A 21,288-nucleotide genomic window follows, 5' to 3' on the forward strand; every position below is an offset into this window, starting at 1 on the left:
CTATGTTTTTAAAGTATAAAGGATATTTAAGGAATTATCTAAATGATGCCAAAAAATGTCCTCAACTGAGAGGACATTTAAGGGTAGTTCATATGTGAATGTGCTAGACACTTCCTTCAGATTTCTAGATGTGTAACTAAAGTATAAAATAAAGTCATATAGCCAGGCAGTGGTGGTGCATGCCTTTAGTCCTAGCACTTGGGAGGCAGAGGCAGGCGGATCTCTGTGAGTTCAAGGACAGCCTGGTCTACAAGAGGTAGTGCCAGGACAGGCTCCAAAGCCACAGAGAAACCCTATCTCGAAAAAGCAAAAAAAAAATAAAGTCATATAGATCATATGTATTTATATAAAATTATATACACCACTCAAGGTATAAGGGAGAATATATGTGTTTACCCTAGTTCAAGGTGTAGAATTATATATAGTAAAAAATTATTACTCTGTTTTCCAGTATCGAATACTGAAAAGCATCCATTAATCATTGAGTGCCATAGATTTGAAGATAGAACTACTAATATATACTGCAGAATTGATTCTATTGCTGTGAAATATAGACAAGATAAACTTTGGGGGACTAATGTCTTCCCTCAGTCGTCACATATTCATTACAATATTTTCCAGTAGTAGAATGTTCTTAGCTTTTAACTTTTTTTTGTCTCTTGCTTACTCTCCCTATATAAATGATTTTTGACAATATGTTATATAGGTTTCTGATCATTTAACTATACACTCTTACAGGAAACTTTGCTTTATTGCCTTGTACTTGATAGCCACTTTTTAGGTATCCCTACAGTTTCCGGATTAGTTTACCACTTGGAAAGAAATCTGAGCCTTGGTTTCAAAGGTGAAAAGCCAAAATGCTGTTAATTCAATGATATTTGTCTTCTCACTAAATCAAATCATAGTGGATGCTCACATAATTTCCACAAGGATGGTTACTCCCTTTCTGTCCAAAATCTATTGAAAAAAAATAGAGAACAAAGTTATGCTTTCAGTATGATGGAACTGAAACAACAACATGTTTAACATTACTAGGCACTATGGGTAAATTGTAAGTTGCCAATTTGGTCTTATTACTTACAAATTGCTTTCTAGCTTAGAAAAGTTTGTAATTACTCACAGCCCATTTTTATCATGTAAACAATGAGCTATAGATATTTCTCCAAAAAGGTATACAGACAGCCAATAAATACATTAAAAGACGTGTAATATAATTAACAATCAACAAGACATATCAAAACTATATCAATACACATTTGGGTGATAATTGACACCAAATATGCTCTGATATACTTTCTGAATATGATAGTAACCTGGGACTAAGTCTAATGTATATTTAAATTTTGCATATTATTATAAGGTACTTCATTTCCATTAACAGAAGAGTTCTGGCTCACTAAGGGCCTATATCAGACTATTTAATTTTTTTTATTAGTTGCAGATGTGTTTATAGTATACCCTTTGCTATTATGGTAATTTTTCATTTATAGCCAAGATGTTTAATTACATTTAACTTGTTGAGATGTCAACCATAGTGTATCTTGAGGCTTACTTTGATGATGAGTTAGCACTACACAAAAAGTGTGAGTATGGCTTGGGATGAGGTTATAGACCAGAGAAGGAATCATTTTACAAACCCCCATTTTAAAACCTGCTTTTCTCAATTATGGGAAAATAAAAGCACCCAAGAAGGAAAGAGACTCATGCTAAATAAGAGCATCCAAGAAAAGGAAGGGTGAATTTTAATAACATTTCATATTTACACAGTGTTTTTCCCAAAGGAACTCAAAAGACTTTCCAGGCACCATTTAATTAATTCCATTAATAGTTCAGTAAAGTAGGGTGAATACAAAATAACATTAACCATGGCCATATACAGTGATTAAAGTCTTTTCTAATACCCATAGGCAGTTTAGCTGAACATACGTAAGAGGGATCAACTGCTTCACTAGAAAATCTGACTAATAACCTGATCCGTATGTGTTAGCTCAGACTTATTATTAACCTGCTATTATATGTGTATGAGTGTATTACAAAGATTATTTATTTAGTTCTCCATGTGTCTACTTCCCTTTTCAACCAAGTAGTTTATTAACCTAAAAAACACCTGTTCTCTTAAGTGTTTATTTTGTTTATATAAATTTTAAAAAAAACACTTGGAAACTTTCCACACTGGTTCTCAATGCAACTAGTTATTTCTTGTTCCCCATATTTAGTCCTGAGCATTCAGCTTTTACAACCTTCTGATGGAAAAAGAACTCTTGAAATGAAAGACAAATGACAGCAAGTGATGCGCTAATAGCGCTGGGGAAAGGTATAGTGTGCAGTACAGGAGATCCAACCCCCTTGTAATATACACAATTAGCTGAGTGAGAGTGAAGTTTTCATTTGCCAAGGGCAAGACTGTGTTTACACTTTTCCATGAAGCTCTAGTCTCTGCTTAACACTCTGACTTTCATTGTGTCTGAATATGCCAATAAACAAGTCTATCAGTATTGTCCAGCTGTCTTTTTCAAGGGGATTATTTTAGTGTATGTAATCAACTCTGCATAACATTTGTTTTTCATTAATTCTTCCTTTTTTCTTTCAACTCCCTTGCTATATATCTTATTTGTAAGCATAACTATCAGTGTCTCTTTCTTATAGAACTTCCTGTACATCTAATGTTCTGATTTTGTGTGAGGAACTCCCAAGAGATTAATCGATGTCTCACATTACTGAATGTGAATGGAATAAGCAGCCCTTACATGTTTAGGGATGTATACTACTACAGACTGATATAAAAAGGATAAATAAATTATTCATTCTTGCATAAAACCTGGAAAAGTTCTATAACTGAAAATATGATTAATATAAGCTCAGATAACATACAAAAACAACACTGGATGCTAAATGTCTTGAAAGACCTTAAGAATTTCTAATTAGACTGGGTAATATAGGTCTTTCTTCAGATCGAGTTTGTAAACACACCAACACAATGTTTGAAACATAGCAAACAGAGTCATATGACCTAATCAAACTAATCAAACAAGCCTCTATAAGCTGGATCTAAATAAATGGGCATATATAAATTACATGGGAAAGAATTAAAAATAATCGTAGTGATAATTCTACCCTCCAAATATCACTTTCTGTCCCATGCTTTCTCTCTGTCTTTCTGTTTCTCTCTCTCCCTCCCTCTTATACTCTCTCTCTCTCTCTCTCTCTCTCTCTCTCTCTCTCTCTCTCTCTCTCTCTCTTTCTTACACACACACACACACACACACACAGAGAGAGAGAGAGAGAGAGAGAGAGAGAGAGAGATATGCACACACAGTAATACAGTAATAGAACGTAAGGCTATAATCAAAATGGCTCAGAGGAGCAAAAAACAAGCTTTCTCCACAACACTGAAATAACATCCAGAGACTTTTTAAAAATACATCTGGAACATATCCCAGGTTTTATCATGTGCTATGTCCTAAGACAACTATTTACACATTTAAGAAGGCTCAAATTAAACTAAGTAGCTTTTCCTTCCATTATGGAGTAAAACTAGAAATTGAAATATTTGAAGAAAAGATAAAATTCATATGGGGAAATTAAAGAATGTTGTTGGACAACAAGTGGGTTAAACAAGGAATCAAAAGTTAGAGAGAGGAGATAATATCTCAAGACAAAAAGAGATGAAAATATAACATTAAATCCTACAAGATACAACAAATATAATACTAAGCGTTTTAGTTTTGTGTTAAATAAGAAAGTCCCATAAAGACAAGTATTGCATGTTTTATGTCATATATAAAATCAGGGGCTGGCGCATGTGAAAGATAACTGGGGACTATTAGTAAAACAGGAGAAGGGCAAGAAGGACTGACACAATTTAACAGAATTGGTTAATATGACTGAATACATTATGTGCATGTATTGAAATATAATGAAATCCCCTCATGCAGTTAATACACTAACAAAAAGTTTATAGTTGTTAGTAACCCCTTTAAACAAGAGTCAATATTTCAAAGTAAAAATCTATTTTTAATCTAGCTTTATACTTCTAAATAAGAAATTAAGCTTAAATGCCCAAATTTAGCAAAGGAGGAAGAGGAGGAAGAAGGGGAATAATAAAAATAGAGAATAAAAACAAAATATAAAAAAATCACTAAAACTAGGTACTACTTCATTATTGACAAAACTGTTTCAGAGGAAGGTGACATTATTGCTGTAGGTCAGATGTATAACTTGCCTAGAATGTAAAGCTTGCATTCCTGGATTAAATTCTAAGTATGGAGGAATGGAGTCAAATAAATAAAACCAGAAATAAAAACATAGAAATAACTGATGACACAATATTTTTTTACTTCTATGGTGTTAAAATTGTATAGACAATGACTTGAATTATTTCAAGGTAATGGGTAAATTCTTAGAATCATAAATCAAGGAAGCTAAAACATAAAGAGAATATTTGAACAAATAATAATGAATGTAACTACTAGATAAGTATTAAAAAGTTTCACAACAAAGAAGATTCCAGGTGCACATGGAATATATATATATATATATATATATATATACATACTGGATAATTCTACCTTACATTTCCAGAATTATGTGTAATTCTCAATATTTCTAGAACATTTAAATTGAGGCACTTCCAAACATATTCTACTAGACCAACATTACCCAACTAGCAAAACCAGACAAAGACATTACTAGAAAACTAAAGCTAATCAATATTCTTGAAGAATATAAATGCAGAAATCTTCAATAAAATACTAGCAACCTGAACTCAATTGCATGTTAAAAGGATTATGCACCATGACCAAGTTGGATTTACCCTGGAATGTACAGATGGTTCACCATATGAAAATCACATAAGCATCTTAATAGCTGTGGGTGAAGCTTTTGAAAAATCTCAACAACCTTTCATGATAAAAACATATGGAGCAAATTAGAAATGGAAAGAAATTACTTGAATAGAATAAAGGTCATATATGAAAAACTCATAGTGAAAATTATATACTGAATGTTAAAAAACTGAAAGCTTTTCCTATATGATGAACAAGAAATGGAGTAATGTAGATGGGGCTGCGGGCAGGCCTGCTTTTTATCCCACCCGGCTCCCGGCTACCTGGCTAGCTAATGCCCCAAAATAACAACACACAAATTGTATTCTTTTAAACACTGCCTGGCCCATTAGTTTCAGCCTCTTATTGGCTAACTCTCACATCTTGATTAACCCATTTCTAATAATCTGTGTACCACCATAAAGTGGTGGTTTACCGGGAAGATTCTAGCCACTGTCCATCTTGGGTAGGAGAAGCATGGCGACTGCCTGTGGCATCTGCCTGACTGTGCTTTCTTTCTCCCACAATTCTGTTCTGTCTACTCTGCCTACCTAATTTTCTGTCCTATTAAAGGGCCAAGGCAGTTTCTTTATTAACCAATGAACGTAACACATAGACAGATGACCCTCCTCCATCAGAGTAAGGATCTTCAGAGTTTGATATTTCTCCTAAACTGAGTTGGTACATGAAGTCTTAACCAAAGCAACCACGCAAAAATAAATAAATAAATAAATAAATAAATAAATAAATAAATGATACCCAAGACCAGAAAAGCCTGTACAAGTATCTTTCTTCTCAGGTGACATAGCCTTCTTCTCAAGTAGAAGAAAATTTAAAATTTCAAAAAAAGGTGTATGAAATAAATTAAACAAAGCTTCAGGACATAGAATATATATAGAAAGAGCATTGTGCTTTTACAGACTAACAGTGAGTAATCTAGAAAGCAAACTAAGAATTCTAGTTTTAAAAAGTGTAAAAAATAATAACATGTTTTAAAACACAGTTTGCTAAGTAGGTAAAAGACATGTACTCTGGAAGTTATACTCTTGAAATAAAAAAAGCACAACATGGGATGAAGAGATAGCTCAGTGCTTTCAGAGGACCCAGGTTTGAGTCTCAGTTCCCATTTGTATAGGCTACTGCTCCTGCTGCAATTCTTTACTTGTACAGAACCCAACTTCTTCAGACTCCAATCTAATAACACACACACACACACACACACACACACACACACAGCACTCCACTTTGTCCTCCCATTCCAATCCCCCCTGCATCAACCCTCAACTATCTATTCTATTTCTTTTTACTAGGGAGATCTGTTTGTTCCCGGTCCCTTAATCTATACCTAACCATTGTGGTCCTATGGATTGCAGGTCAATTATTATTTACCTGATTTTTAACATCCTGATATAGGCAATTATATTTGTTCTTGTTGGTTGGGTTGTCTCACCCAGGATGAGTTTTTCTAGTTCCATTAATTTAATTGCAAATTTCACTATTTAATTCTTTTTAACATGTGAGTAATACTCCATTGTGTAATTGTACCCTTACTAAATACCTAAAATTTGTGGTTCTGTGGACTGTAGCTTGGTTATCATTTATTTAAAAGCTAAAATGTACATAAACTTGAATACATGCTATTTTTATCATTCTGGGTCTGGGTTACCTCATTCATGATGTTTTTTTTCTAGTTCCTTTGATTTGCCTGCAAATTTTATGATGTCGTTTTTACAAACTGAGTAATATTCCATTGTGTAAATGTATCACATTTTCTTTACCCATTCTTCTGTTGAGGAACATCCAGGGTGTTTCAAATTTCTCGTTATTATGAATAGAGCATCAGTGATCATAGTTGAGCAAGTGTTCTTGTGGTAACATGAAAGATCCTTTGGTTATATGCCTAAGGGTGGTATAGCTGGATCTTGATGTAGAATAATTACCAATTTTGTGAGGAAATGCCATTTTGATTTCCAAAGTGACCGTACAAGCTTGCACTTCCACCAGCAGTGGAAGTGGAGGAGTGTTCCCTTTTTCCATATCCTCACCAGCATAAGCCATCATTTGTGTTATTGAACTTAGCCATTCTGGCAGGTATAGGATCAAATCTCAAAGTAGTTTTGATTTGCATTTTTCTGATGATCAACGATGTTGAACATTTAAGTGTTTCTTAGCCTTTTGAGTTTCCTCATTTGAAAATTCTTTCCTTTAATCTTTACCTCATTTTTAATTGGGTTGTTTTCTTGATATTTAACTTTTTCAGTTATATGTATGTTTTGGATATTAACCCTATAACACATGTGTATTTGGCAAAATTTTTCCCAATTTGTAGGCTGCCACTTTGAACGAATGATGGTGTCCTTTGCCTTACAGAAGCTTTTCGGTTTCATGAGGTACCATTTATTAACTGATGACTTTAGTGCCTATAATAGGTTATGTTCAGAAAGTTTTTTTCCTGTGCCAATGAGTTCAAGACTCTTCTCCACTGACTTCATGGCTACTCTCCACTTTCTCTTTTACCAGATTCAATGTATCTGGTTTTAAATTGTGATTTTACTCTTCCCTCTGTTGCATATTGTTCCAACATTGTTTAAACATTCTTTAGAATATTCTACATCAATCATTACTCAACAATTTCAAATTCAGCTCCATTATTTCTTGCAGGAAGAAGTGTTATAATAAATTCAAATTGATCTCTTTGCCTTCAGTTCTATGCCATTATCACTGCATAGCAAAATGAAACTGTGAATTGTATCATTTGTCTTTAGTTTAATACATCAATAATTTTCTTTCTTTCTTTCCATTATTTATTCTACTCTCACACAATACCAACCACAGTTTCCCTTCTGTATTCCTCCTACTTCCCTCTTTTCACTTAGGTAACATAGAAAAAATAATAATTCCTCACCTTGATCAGAGGCTTCCACCTACTTTAGTTTTATTGTCTTCTTTCACTCAATATTCCAGTAATAGCCAACTGCTTGTTTATGTTCATGTGGCAAGTCATCCCCCCTCTCATTCCCAGCCCCCAGCTTACCATCAACTCCCAATGATACCTTTTACCATCAGTGGGCCACAGTCACAGAAAGAACTTATTCCTCTTTTTCTCAATATTCTTACAGCATCTTTTGAATTTTTCTGTCCTAGCATGTTTGACTTTTAATTTTATTTATTGGTTCATCTGTCTCCCTTTACTAGACTGTGACCTTTACAATTAGGGATGTTGGTTAATTCATTCCAAGCAGTAAGTACACTGTCTGAAGCTTAGTAACTTGGGATACACACACACACACACACACACACACACACACACACACACACATATATATATATATATATATATACACACACATTCACAGACTTGTATACGAATAAATGCACAGATATATGAATTGATGGGAATCACAAGTAATAGTTTGTGCTATTCTATGATAACTAAAAATGTCTGACAACATCCTTCACTGAATATGTCCCATTAAATTCTTTTACATTTTCAAAATTTAATTTTAGAATGGATTGTATTTTTAGCTTTCAAGAAGTACAGTATGGCTGAAGATTTATCATTTTTGGTAGAGTTTCACCAGGCATTTGTGAAGGCCAGGGTTTCAACCCCAGTGTTGATTGTATAAATTGGGCATGGTGGCACAAACTCATGATCATGGCACTCAATTTTTCCAAGAAATTCTGAAGTTCAAGGTAATCTTTAGCTACATAGTTAACTTTCTAAAGAAATTTAAAAAAATCCATCATATTTGGATAGAAAGGAACCTTGGTGGTTTCATTAGTAAGGGTGATAATAACTAATATTTTAAAAGAAACAAAGATCACAATATTTTAACATGGAAAAATATTTACTTGTTAATAACATATGGTCTCTTTTGGGGTATTCAAATAACTTTCCATGCAACTCAAGGTTTTTCTACCATCCCCATAAAATCTTTCAAAGTCTTCTCCTGGAATTCCCATACTTACCTAGCCAAGTAAACAAGAATGTAGAAGGTTTCAGTGGCATTAAATATCAGCATAGAAAGTCATGTATATATAGTACTTCCAATCACATTTTCTTGTCCAGAGTTTAGCATTCCAATGGAATTCTGATGAAAGCTGCTGCACAGTAAGGACTACTTAGGTATACTGCCAGATAGTCTGAAAGGGGCAGAGACCAGCCATCTTCTCCCATCAAAGATAAGAAGAAATCAGCTGAGCTATGTGAAAGAGGCTCAGACTGTCACCTGAGCTTCCTGAAAGAGACATCTCTGTTCTGTTGAGCTTCCTGCAGGTTGTTCCGCGTGATCCAGGTTTTGAGCTTTTGTGAGCTCTCACCCATGCTAGAGTGAGCTTTGGCAATGAAGCTGTCTGTGAATCATTTCTGTTCCTATAAATTTACCCCTCACCCATATTCCTCTTAGTGACCCCAAAAAACTCACTGTTTTGGAAAAACAGAGAGGGGGGAGAGGGGGAGAGGGAGAGAGCTTCAGAATACAGAGGAACACAGAGATTTAGATGACTTTTGGTTGTAATGAGGCAATGTAGAATTTCCTCTGGGAACATTCCTAAGAGTGTTGTCTGGAACAGAGTCCTATAACAATAAAAACCTCGCTCTTCCTAGAGAGCAGTCTGTTTCATTACTGTACTATTTTCATTGCAGAGTTTTTCCTTAGGTTGAGCTGTAATTTCTTCTTGTAATGCAGAACCAATCTGTTCTTTTTCCTCTTAGTCCCCCCAATAGCTGAATATACTAACATGGTCATGAACATCATATACTACATGTATATATGCGTGTGTAATTTATATATATATATATATATATATATATATATATGTGTGTGTGTGTGTGTGTGTGTGTGTGTGTGTGTGTGTGTGTATTCTTAAAGGAACCTTACAATATTATGTCTTTCCTTTTCTGGATATATTCTAATAAAGAACGTCAGTGTAAGTCTTAAAATATGAGTCCATATACCTATCAGAGATACATAACTCCTTTAGACCATAAGACAACTGACTTCCTATATTCCAGCCACTGTGTAAAATGAGATCATCCATCTGCAAGCACTTTTTACAGTAAAAAGCAGCACATTCATAGAAGATGTCATTATCCTTATAAATGTAGCTTGAAATTGCATGAGCTTACTCAGCAGCCACATCACACTGTTGGCTAGTCTTTTAAACTTGTGGTTAGATAAACTCCCCAACAATTTTCACAGGAGTTACTATGTGAAAGAGCCCATAATCATTAGTTCTGTGGTCAGTGATAAATAAATCATTCACTTTTTTGTCCTTCAGAAAAAGGGTACTAATACTGTCTAGCTATCAGGAATAAATACCAGCTTGAAGTTCTTTGCAAGTTTTAGATCCCATCGACCAACACAAACCACTTTAACCAAATTGATGTTTTTTTTAGTGTAAATTCAGTTAACTAAGCATATTTTCTTCTCTGCATCACACCAAATATTTGATTTTTATCCACTTGTGGCATTTGAGTAGGAACAGCTTTAAAACTTTTGATTTCTTCTTTGGTAGTTAATGGTTTTGTTTTCATTAATTTCTCTCTATGGCCAAGAACTGGGCACTTTTTTTTCCTGAGGATTGTGCAAGCAGTGTAAACAACTTAAAGTATACAAAAGTATAGAAACTGTAAAAGATAGCAAGCTTGAGATTGTGGGATACAATTACGTAGAAATATGAAAAAATATACCTTTTCTGCCATGTTCTTCTTCCTCACTAGGAACATTTTTGATCATTTACTTCTGAAGCCCGTTAATCAGGGCCCATCTGTTAAATCCAGGATTAGTGGACCATAATGAAAGGATCATGTTTTTTTTTTTATTGCAGTCACTTTAATTGCTTAGTCTATTTGTACTCTTCCATGGGGAATTGTTGATGGCATTTTCAAATATTGAGCTTTTGAAAGAAAAACTTCCCAATTAATTAATTGTATTACTTCAATCAGGCAAAGGCTACTTATTACACAATGTTTTATTAACTCCCTTTGGTCTTGGCAGACTAGAATTTCCAGTTTTCTCTGTAGGAGGAAAAAAGGGCCAGCTTTCTTCCCAGATCGTGGGTCTAATGTGTCTTGAGATAGTCACCAGAGGAAGACAGAGCTGTGTCATTTGGAGGTCTTTCCTATGCCCTCCTTCCATTACTCTATGTGCCAGCTTCCTAGAGCTGCTTTCAAAAAAGCTACAAGCTGAGTAGCCAAAAGTGAGATAACCAGATTGTATCCCAGTTCCTGAGACAAGATATCTAAAATCATTCTCTTAGTAGTGTTGGTTTATTTCAAAGTTACCAAAGGAAGATGAAGTTTGTTTTCTCCAACACTGGGCAGTTTCTGGCCATCTTTGGTATATCTTCATCACTTAGTATTCTGCCTTTCTGCTATGTTTCTGCCTGTAAATATTCATCTTCTTCTCACAATCCATTGGATTCTAGGGTTCACTTTATTACAGCTGAACATCATTCAAACACTGAAAAGACCCCTTTTCCACAAAGGTTTACGTTCACAGGTATTATAAGTAAGCCCACAGCTTGTGAATGGTGCTCAGTTCCACTCATAATGCCATGCCTACTTACATTTAGACTCAGAGTACAGTTAACAACAGGAGGACACATAAAAACTTGATTTTCAGAGTGAAAAGTTTGGCAAACCAAAATATGAGCACATGGGAGCTTGCATTCTTGAGTTTCCATGTAATTTGGATTGGTGGAGAAACACACCAACTCTTGAGAGGGGCATTTTCTGTACAATTGAGCTTTAACCTCAGGGCTGAACCTACTAGTCCTGCTTTCCAAGTCCAGGAATAGAAATCCCTGTGTACATATGAAGAACCTTTCAAAACTGGGATGCATTTCAAGTACTGTTTTCTTCCCTCCCATTTCCTGGGGACATAAGGGATTTCTAATTTTAGCCATCTCCCTTGACAGCAATATTTCCTTAATACCTGTAAAACTCTAAGATCCAATGTATTCCTACAATCTGTATTTATGGACAAATATCAATTTATAATTAGGAAAAATTGAATAAAAATCTTTTGTTATCCCACAATATCGAGGAGAGCACAGGCTGAGCAGTGTAGTATTAGAGGTATAAGTACAAATCACAGAAGTGCTATCATAAGCCAATGTTACTTGAGCTAGTCTCCTAGTTAACCAGCCCTTCCTCCTCAAAACACAAGAGGTAAGGGGGTATTTGTGGAAGTAATGGAAAATAGCTAGCATTATTCTCTTATTTGCTTGTAAGTAGAATGTCAAAAATTATAAATTGAGTTTCGAGATTCTTGCTAGATAGGAGCAATGCAACCTGGTTTTGATTTAGTCCTGACATATGGCACAACTCGTGTAGTCTTTCTAGTACTCCATACATGACAATGAAGATGCCATGTGTCCTCAGAGAGGCAAACATATAGTTCAGCTAATAGACAATTAAGAAGCATTAAATAATTAATATATTTTTTACTATGTGCTAGTTGATAAAAGTGCAACATTCACATTATGACCCCTAGGTTGTTAGTATTGGTACAGTGATGTGGGATGATTTAATCCTTTTTCTGTGAAGAGTTGTGAAATGACTTCTCACACTCCCTTCCCTGCCCGAACACCATCTTTTATGTCACCAAGCATGACCTTTGTAAAAGTACTGTAGTTTGCATAAATTTCAATATTAATCCATACAATATATGATTTAAGCAACAATTTGTTAGATTGAAATCATACAACAAAGAATTATTGTGCTGTATTATGAAATGAACACTTTTCTGAACACTGGGGATTTAAGTAAGGCATTTTTTTTTCTTGTGGCTGTTACTGTCTTTGCAGAGTAGAGAGTAAGTCAATTTATATATTATTTTGCATTCATGTAATATTACAAATTGTTTTACGTGTTTTAAGTGGAAAGAAGAAAGAATATCTGTATCTGTGGATGGGTCAAAAGTAAGGCATTTTTTTTCTTGTGATTGTTACTGTCTCATCAGAGGAGAGAGTAATTAAATTTCTTTATTATTTACATTGATGTAATATTACAAATTGTTATTAAGGTGAAAGTGATAATACATTATTAAGAACTGTTTTAAAGTGTTATTATTATATAAAATCACCTCTTCCAGATTTAGAGGGTGAAAATAATAATTCAGTAATTGACCTGATTCTGTGAGCATTTGGATGGTTCTTTTTCTGTGAATAAATTTGACTTTGGTTGCACCATAGTGTCACTGAAAATTCTGGAGTTTTGATACTCACCTTACATGGATACTATTTAAATGACTTCTTTATTTATGTCCAAAATATATTTTATTATTATCCACTCTTTTTTTAAGTGAGGATCTATTTAATCAAAAGGTTTTCTGCTAAGACACCTGGTAATGCCATTTCAACATTTGTCTCAGTCTATTTGTTAAATTAAGTCACAAGCCCAGCATGAACTTAAAGGGAGGTAAAATTTCCCCTAACCTTCAAAAGAAGGAATTGCATGCATACAGTGGTCAATAACAACCTTGAAAAAAATCCTTATGGAAAAGTTTGGAAGGCGATTATAAGTTATACAATCAAGTGAGAAATCTGAATTTTTCAAGATAGGGCACTCTCAAAAGAACTTACGGTCCAACCATGTTGTTTTTCATGTGGAAAAACAACCCTCAAAAGAAAAAGTACAGCCATCTAATAAAGCACAGCATCCACATGACACATAAGATCCCAAGTAGTTACTCTAAGCCAGTGCTTTTCATGTTACATTCTTTCCCCTCTCTTTTTCTAAGGGCCAGGGGGTGACAATGTATTTGAGGATTTTTCTTCTTTCTTTCCACATTTTCAACTTAACATTTGAATGGCATATAGCTTGTTTCTAAGGAACCTAATAGGCTTAATTTTGCCTGTAGAAGAAACAAAAGTAGATGCTGCACCATCTTGAGAAACCAAGGAAGACACTGGGCTGTGACTATGTTTTATTTTGAGCCGCTGCTTCCCAAATGGATTCATGTTGTGCCGTTTTATGTTTGCTTATTCTGTCTGTCAAGAGAATGACTTATTTGAAGTTGAATGCCTCATATGTTCTGTAAATTACAAATAGCAACATTCTGCTCTATTGTTTTGACCTTTTCAACAATGTATAATTTTCAGGGTATGCCACTGCACATGTCTCTTGTTTACAGCCCCAGTGAACTGTGAAAAAGATGTGGAATGGCCATCAAATCAAAATATACAATACTGAGAAGGTCAAAATAATGCATCATGAAACCAATTCTAAACGTGAGGTTTAAAAATCAAGATAAACCTGTCTTATTACTGCCTCCTCCCTCCCATCATACCCATGGAGGCTGGACATGAGGGCACATGACCATAATCCAAGTCCTCAGAAGGCAGAGTCAGAAATACTGCAAATTAAGAAGGAGCCTATGCTGCACAACAAGTTCTAAGACATGCAACATGGTCTTGTTTCAAAGAGAGAAAGAGTAAAGGGAGAAATTATGTATGTGCTAATGATGATGTGGAAGACATAAAAGAACAATATGATGAGCAAAAACCACACTGGTTTTTAAATGCATTTTTAAAAATATTTTAATGTGCCGGGCGGTGGTGGCGCACGCCTTTAATCCCAGCACTCGGGAGGCAGAGGCAGGCAGATCTCTGTGAGGTCGAGACCAGCCTGGTCTACAAGAGCTAGTTTCAGGACAGGCTCCAAAGCTACAGAGAAACCCTGTCTCGAAAAACCAAAAAAAAAAAAAAAAAAATTTAATGTGTTTGAGTAAATCCAAGATCCATCTCAAAATTAGCTGATATCCAATACCAAGTGATCAGCTCTGAAAACATACTCATGTACAAATAACATTAAGTAGACAAAGAGGCTTATATTTGTACATTTAGGAATATACACACACACACACACACACACATATATGAACAATCAAAGAAAGTACATCATGGATTTGAAAGAGAAATTGGTGATGTATATAAAATGGTTTCAATAAAGTAAAAAAGGTGAGATAGTGTAATAATATTAATAATCTCAAAAAAAGATACTGTAATAATATTAATAATCTCAAAAAGTAAAAATATTTTTAAATGTGTTTATATTACTATCTTCTTAACCTAAGTATGGAAACATCATGAATTTCTTTCCTTTTAGTATTCTATAATATACTGTATCCAGACTGCAGTTTTTCCTGCCCCCACTGCTCCCAATCCCTCCCCACACCTCCCCTCTTCCCCAGATCCATGCTTCCTCCGTTTCCCTTTAAAAAAATGTGGAACCAGCCTCTCAGGGATAACAACCAAATATGGCATAACAAGTTACAGTAAGACTAGACACATCATGAATTTCTATTGCAGGTTCCAAAAGTTTTGTTTAAGCTTTGATTTTAATCTGTTTCAATATTACTATTGAAATTCTATTTAGCATATACAGGTTGGAATTAGAAATCAAAATAGAAGCAATGTTGGAATTTGAAAGAAGTTGAAAATTATGATGTCACCGGCACTCTGCTGTTAGTAGGGGAACTCTGTCAATAAATAAATGTAAAACGGAAGTCAAAAATGACCAACTGAGAAGAACCAACTTTAGCAAGGGAGATCCCTAGAGAACATGGATTCTTAAACAAAACACAAGTGCTCTGCAAGATATCGTGGCCTTTAAAAATTGATTTCTATGGGTTCACCTTCTTATATAGCTTCTCTAGGATTTTTTATGAATTAAAGGCTCGATGTCCTTTATTTATGGCTAGAATCCAATTATGAATGAGTACATCCCATGTTCATCTTTTTGGGCCTGGGTTACCTCACTCAGGATGGTGTTTTCTATTTCCCTCCATTTGCATGCAAAATTCAAGATGTCATTGTTTTTTACCACTGAGTAGTACTCTAATATGTATATATTCCACACTTTCTTCATCCATTCTTCCACTGAAGGGCATCTAGGTTGTTTCCAGGTTCTGGCTATTACAAATAATGCTGCTATAAACATAGTTGAACAAATGCTTTTGTAATATGATTGGGCATCTCTTGGGTAAATTCCCAAGAGTGGGATTGCTGGGTCCTGGGGTAGGTGGATCCCAATTTTCCTGAGAAACCTCCACACTGCTTTCCAAAGCGGTTGCACAAGTTTGCATTCCCACCAGCAATGGATGAGTGTACCCCTTACTCCACATCCTCTCCAGCAAAGGCTATCATTGGTGTTTTTGATTTTAGCCATTCTGACAGGTGTAAGATGGTATCTCAACGTTGTTTTGAGCCTTGTCAGTTTGGTTGCTCACCTTCCTGGACTTAGGGGGAGCTGGGAGGACCTTGGACTTAACATAGTGAAGGGAACCCTGATGGCTCTTTGTCTTGGAGAGGGGTGGAGTGGGGGTATGGGTGGAAGGGAGGGGAGGGAAGGGGGAGGAGGAGGGAAGGAGATGGAAATCTTTAATAAAAAAAATGAGGAAAAAAATTGATTTCTAGCCGGGGACACTAGTGCTTGCTTATAACCCTAATACTTAAGAAACTGATGCAGAAAGAGCTTCGTCTGTGTATGTGTGTGCATGTATGTATCTGTGCATGTATGTGTGTGAGTGTTCATGTATATCTGTGTGTGTATGTGTTAAGCATGTATGTGTACTCTTAATGGTATAATAGATAGCCACAGGTTTATATCAGGTATATTTCCCTATTCATATCTACCTTAGTTCTTGAGACAGGGTTTCTCACTGAACCTAGCTAGAGCTCTTTGTATTGCCAATACTAGCTGGCCATCAAGTTTGCCTTGATATCTGACCTCACCCACCACTGGTGATACGTGAGAATGCTACCCCATCTGGCTTTTGCATGAGTGCTAGAGAAGCAAGCTCAAACCCATGTGTTTACTCAGAAAGCACTTTACCCGCTGAGACTGAGCCAACCTCAAGTTTGATGAGTTTGAAGTGCTGAAGGTGGAACCCAGGGCGTTACACATGCTAGACAAGAGTTTTACCTCTGAACTCACTCCCAATCCTGGAGAGTGAATTTTTGTTACTTTCCCCCAAGCATGAATGAGACACAGAAGTATTCATATTCAAGAGAGAATTGTTTCTAACCAAACCTTGTAAAGAAACCAAGGCAGTGCTGGGCTTACAATTCAGTCCCATTACCTATTTAAGACTACTTAGAAATATCATCCCTCAACATTGAATATTCTACAGAGATCATGGTACATGTTACTAAGATTGGCATAGATAACTTTTTACAGTACTGTGGTTTGAATTCAGGCCTCCTGCATGCTAGGTAAGCACTCTACCACTGAGCTAGTCCACCAGCAGGGCAATCGGTTCCTGAAACACTAAGGAAATCTAATGATATCCATAAGCCACAGACATCGAGCTAGATTTTTCATGCCACTTAGCTCTAATCATCAAACCTTTCCCCTTTATCAGAATTAATGTGTTTGGATTTCACACTGCTTCCACACTTCTTGCAGCATTGTAAGGGTTACCTCGTTTAGCTAATGTTTGCCAGATCTAAAAACAAATGCTCACTAATTGCTTGCTCTCAGACCTCAGATTTAAGCAGAACAGTTGTGGGGCCACCCATCTATGGCCCCTGAGGAGCTAGCAGAAAAGAAAAATACAACACATTTCTTTATGGCTGACTTCTGAGAACAGAGTAATAGGAACTTTCCCATTCGTCTCTTTCTGCGTCGGACACTGGAAGCCTTCATTGATCAAACACCAGTGCCTACAAATTCATTCTCAAAGCAGCTCAGGTAGGGGGCAAAGTATTGACTAATAGCTACCAATTAAAACCCAGTGTATTGATATCCTGGGAAGTGGCAAGTTATTGTCTATAAAACAAAAACAGTTCTCTAAGCATAACGAGACAAAGAGTACACTCCATCTTGTGTCAAAAAGAGGCGTGGTGCTACTAATAAGCGGTATACCACATTAACTCATATCCACGGAACAGAGATCCATCCACTCAACAGGCATCTATTGTCCACTCGCTGTGTATCAGGAAAAATTCTAGGCACTGGGAAAATGGTAAGCAAGATGAATGAAAATATCTGCCCTCACTGAATTTACAGTTTAGTTTGGGAAAACGTCAGTTACTGGAGAAACAAGCAATAAGATTTCCAGGTGGCCTGAAAAGGTTACATAAAAAACAAGATTATATAATGAAAACTAATAGGAGGAGCCTAGTTACTATGACATGGTTAGAAGAGATATTTCTCAAAAGGCCATATTTGGTTTGACAATCCAAGTGAAGGGTTCACAAAAAGCTTGAGGAATAGTAGGCAAAATAACTAGGTTTTCTCTGCCCGATCTCATGATTTTCAGATTGGGAAAACAGAAAAAAAAACAGTAACATGGCTTCATTGGTTGCTTGAAATTAACGGACTATAAATAGTTGTCTCCTATGTTAAGATGTGTTAAATATATAAATTATACTTGGTTTCCTAAGTTTGAATTATAAATGTGTGTATGTATTTGTGTGTGTGTCTGTCCCCCTCTCTCTCTCTCTCTCTCTCTCTCTCTCTCTCTCTCTCTCTCTCTCTCTCTCTGTGTGTGTGTGTGTGTGTGTGTGTTTGTGTGTGTGTGTGCGCTAAATCTTTCCAGTGTCAGGGAGTAGTGAGCAAGAAATGAAAAACATTTCAGGGAATAAGATGATAGATAACATGTGATTTATATCCACATAATAGACCAGTTAGGTTGCTATATAGTTAGGACTGGTCTCTTAAAGACCAGTCAAAATATTAATTTGTATTTCCTTTAATCCAATATGACAGATTAAGAATTAGGTTTTATGTATGGCAATAGACATGGATCTATTTTCATGCTTCTACAGGTTGATATTCAGTTATGCCAGCACCATTTGTTGAAAATGCTTTCTTTTTTCCCATATATAATTTTAGCTTCTTTGTCAAAAATCAGGTGTTCATGGGTGTGTGGATTGATATCTGAGTCTTTGATTTTGTTCCATTGGTCCTCCTGTCTGTTTTTACGCCAATACCGGGCTGTTTTCAGTATTCTAGCTCTGTAGTAGAGTTTGAAGTCAGAGATTATGAAGCCTCCAGAAGTTCCTTTATTGTATGTACAGGATTGTTTTGAGTATCCTGGTTTTTTCTTTCCTTTTGAATTTGAGAATTGTTCTTTCAAGGTGAAGAATTGTGCTGGGATTTTGATGGGCATTGCATAGAATCGGTAGATTGCTTTTGGTAAGATTGCCATTTATACTATGTTAATTTTACCTACCCAGGAGCATGGGAGATCTTTCCATTTTCTGGTGTCTTCTTTAATTTCTTTCTTCAAGGATTTAAAGTTCTTGTCATACAAGTCTTGAAATATGCAGGCAAATTAATGGATCTAGAAAACATCATATTAAGTAAGGTAACCCAGACCCAGAAAGATAAATATTATATGTACTCACTCATGCGTGGATTTTAGACATAAAGCAAAAAAAGCAGCCTACAATTCACAATCCCAGAGAACCTAGACAACAAAGAGGACCCTAAGAGAGACATACATGGATCTAATCTACATGGGTAGTAGTAAAAGAAAAGATCTCCTGAGTAAATTGGGAGCATGGGAACCATGAAAGAGGGTAGGAAGGGAGGGGAGAAGTAGGGAGGGGAGCAAAGAAAAATACAGAGCTCAATAAAAACAATTTAAAAAGAATTGTTTTATTCTCTGTTTGACCAGCTATGAGTTTCTGTATTGACCACTGTCCGTGGCACAAAGAAACTCTTTAATGAAGTATGAGAGCTATACCAATCTATGGGTATAGTGATATGATTTTAGGCAGCAGTTTGATACTGTTTCCATTTATCAGAATAATAGTAGACTAACCCCTGGAGCCTATGAACATCCCCGCCATGGTCCTTGGTCAGATTATAGTGCCAGGGAAGTGTTTTCTCTTGTGGTACATGTTTTAGATGGAGTAATAGAGAATGAATATGATCAGAATACATTGTAGGAAATATTTAAATAATAAAATACATTTTAAAAATTAGATCAGTGAATACTTAATTTTATACTCTCTAATTTTCAGTTAAAACTATAATATTTTCCTGAAGTAAAGATTTTTTTTAATTTTTTATTATTAAAAATTTCTGCCTCCTCCCCACCTCCCATTTCCCTCCCCCTCCCCCCACTCCCTTCTGCATCCCTTTCCAGTCCAAAGAACAGTCAGGGTTCCCTGCCCTGTGTGAAGTCCAAGGTCCTCCCCGCTCCATCCGGGTCCAGGAAGGTGCACATCTAAACAGACTAGGCTCATTCAAAGCCAGTACATGCAATAGAATCAAAACCCAGTGCCATTGTCCTTGGCGTCTCAGTCAGCCCTCATTGTCCGCCACGTTCAGAGAGTCTGGTTTGATCCCATGCTTTTGTGTGGAATATATACACATTAGAGTACTACTCAGCGGTTAAAAAAAAAAACAATGACATTTTGAACTTTGCATACAAATGTATGGAAATAGAAAACACTATTCTGAGTGAGGTAACCCAGACCCAAAACGATGAATTTGGTATGTACTCACTCATAAGTAGATTCTAGACATAAATAAAGGTCAGTGAGCGTATAATTCGTGATCCTAGAGAAGCTAAATAAGAAGGTGAACCCAAAGAAAAACATATAATTATCCTCCTGGATATTGGAAGTAGACTAGATTGCCAGGCAAAAATTGGGATCTTGGGGGTTGGGGGTGGGGTGGGAGTAAGGGGAGATGGGGAGAGAAAAGTGAGGAGGGGAGGATGGGGAGACCCTGGAGGAATGGGATGGTTGGGATGGAGGAAGGGTGGATAGGGGAGCAGGGAAGAAGATATCTTAATTAAGGGAGCCATTTTAGGGTTGGCAAGAGACTTGACTCTAGAGGGGTTCCCAGGTATCCAGGGAGATGCCCCCAGCTAGTTCCTTGGGCAGCTGAGGAGAGGGAGCCTGAAATGGCCCTTTCCTATAGCCATACTGATGAATATCTTGCATATCACCATAGAAGCTTCATCTGGCGATGGATGGAGATAGAGACAGAGAGCCACATTGGAGCACTAGACTGAGCTCCCAAGGCCCAAATGAGGAGCTGAAGGAGGGAGATCATGAGCAAGGAAGTCAGGACTATGAGGGGTGTGCCCACCCACTGAGATGGTGAGGCTGATCTACTGGGAGCTCACCAAGGACAGGTCGACTGCCACTGAAGTAAAGATTTTTATATTTAAAAGAAATCGGGTTTTAATGTTTCTATTTATATCTTTAAATATATTTCATAAAATATATTTTGATCATTATCGTTCCCCTTCCGCAACTCCTGCAAGACCTTTCCTTGACTCCCTACCCACCCAACTTTATAATTTTTCTCTTACAAACAAACTATCTGTGCCCCCACATAAAGAAACATGGAGTATGGCTTGTGTTGGAAAACTACTCCTTAGCGAAAGGCCTGCCCTAGAGTGTGGTCAATATACCCATTGTCACTCCATTAAAACAACTGATCTTCCCTCTCCCTGAAGCTATCAATTGTGAATTAGTTTTTGGATAAGTA

General features: G+C 36.2%; 1 protein-coding gene across 1 annotated transcript in view; it reads left to right on the forward strand.

The window, feature by feature from the left end:
- Il1rapl2 (interleukin 1 receptor accessory protein like 2) overlaps positions 1 to 21,288 on the forward strand; it is a 578,390-nt gene that overhangs the window by 296,520 nt on the left and 260,582 nt on the right. The window lies entirely within an intron of this gene.

The sequence above is a fragment of the Arvicola amphibius genome, chromosome X (assembly GCF_903992535.2).
Source record: "Arvicola amphibius chromosome X, mArvAmp1.2, whole genome shotgun sequence".
Lineage (NCBI taxonomy): Eukaryota > Metazoa > Chordata > Mammalia > Rodentia > Cricetidae > Arvicola > Arvicola amphibius.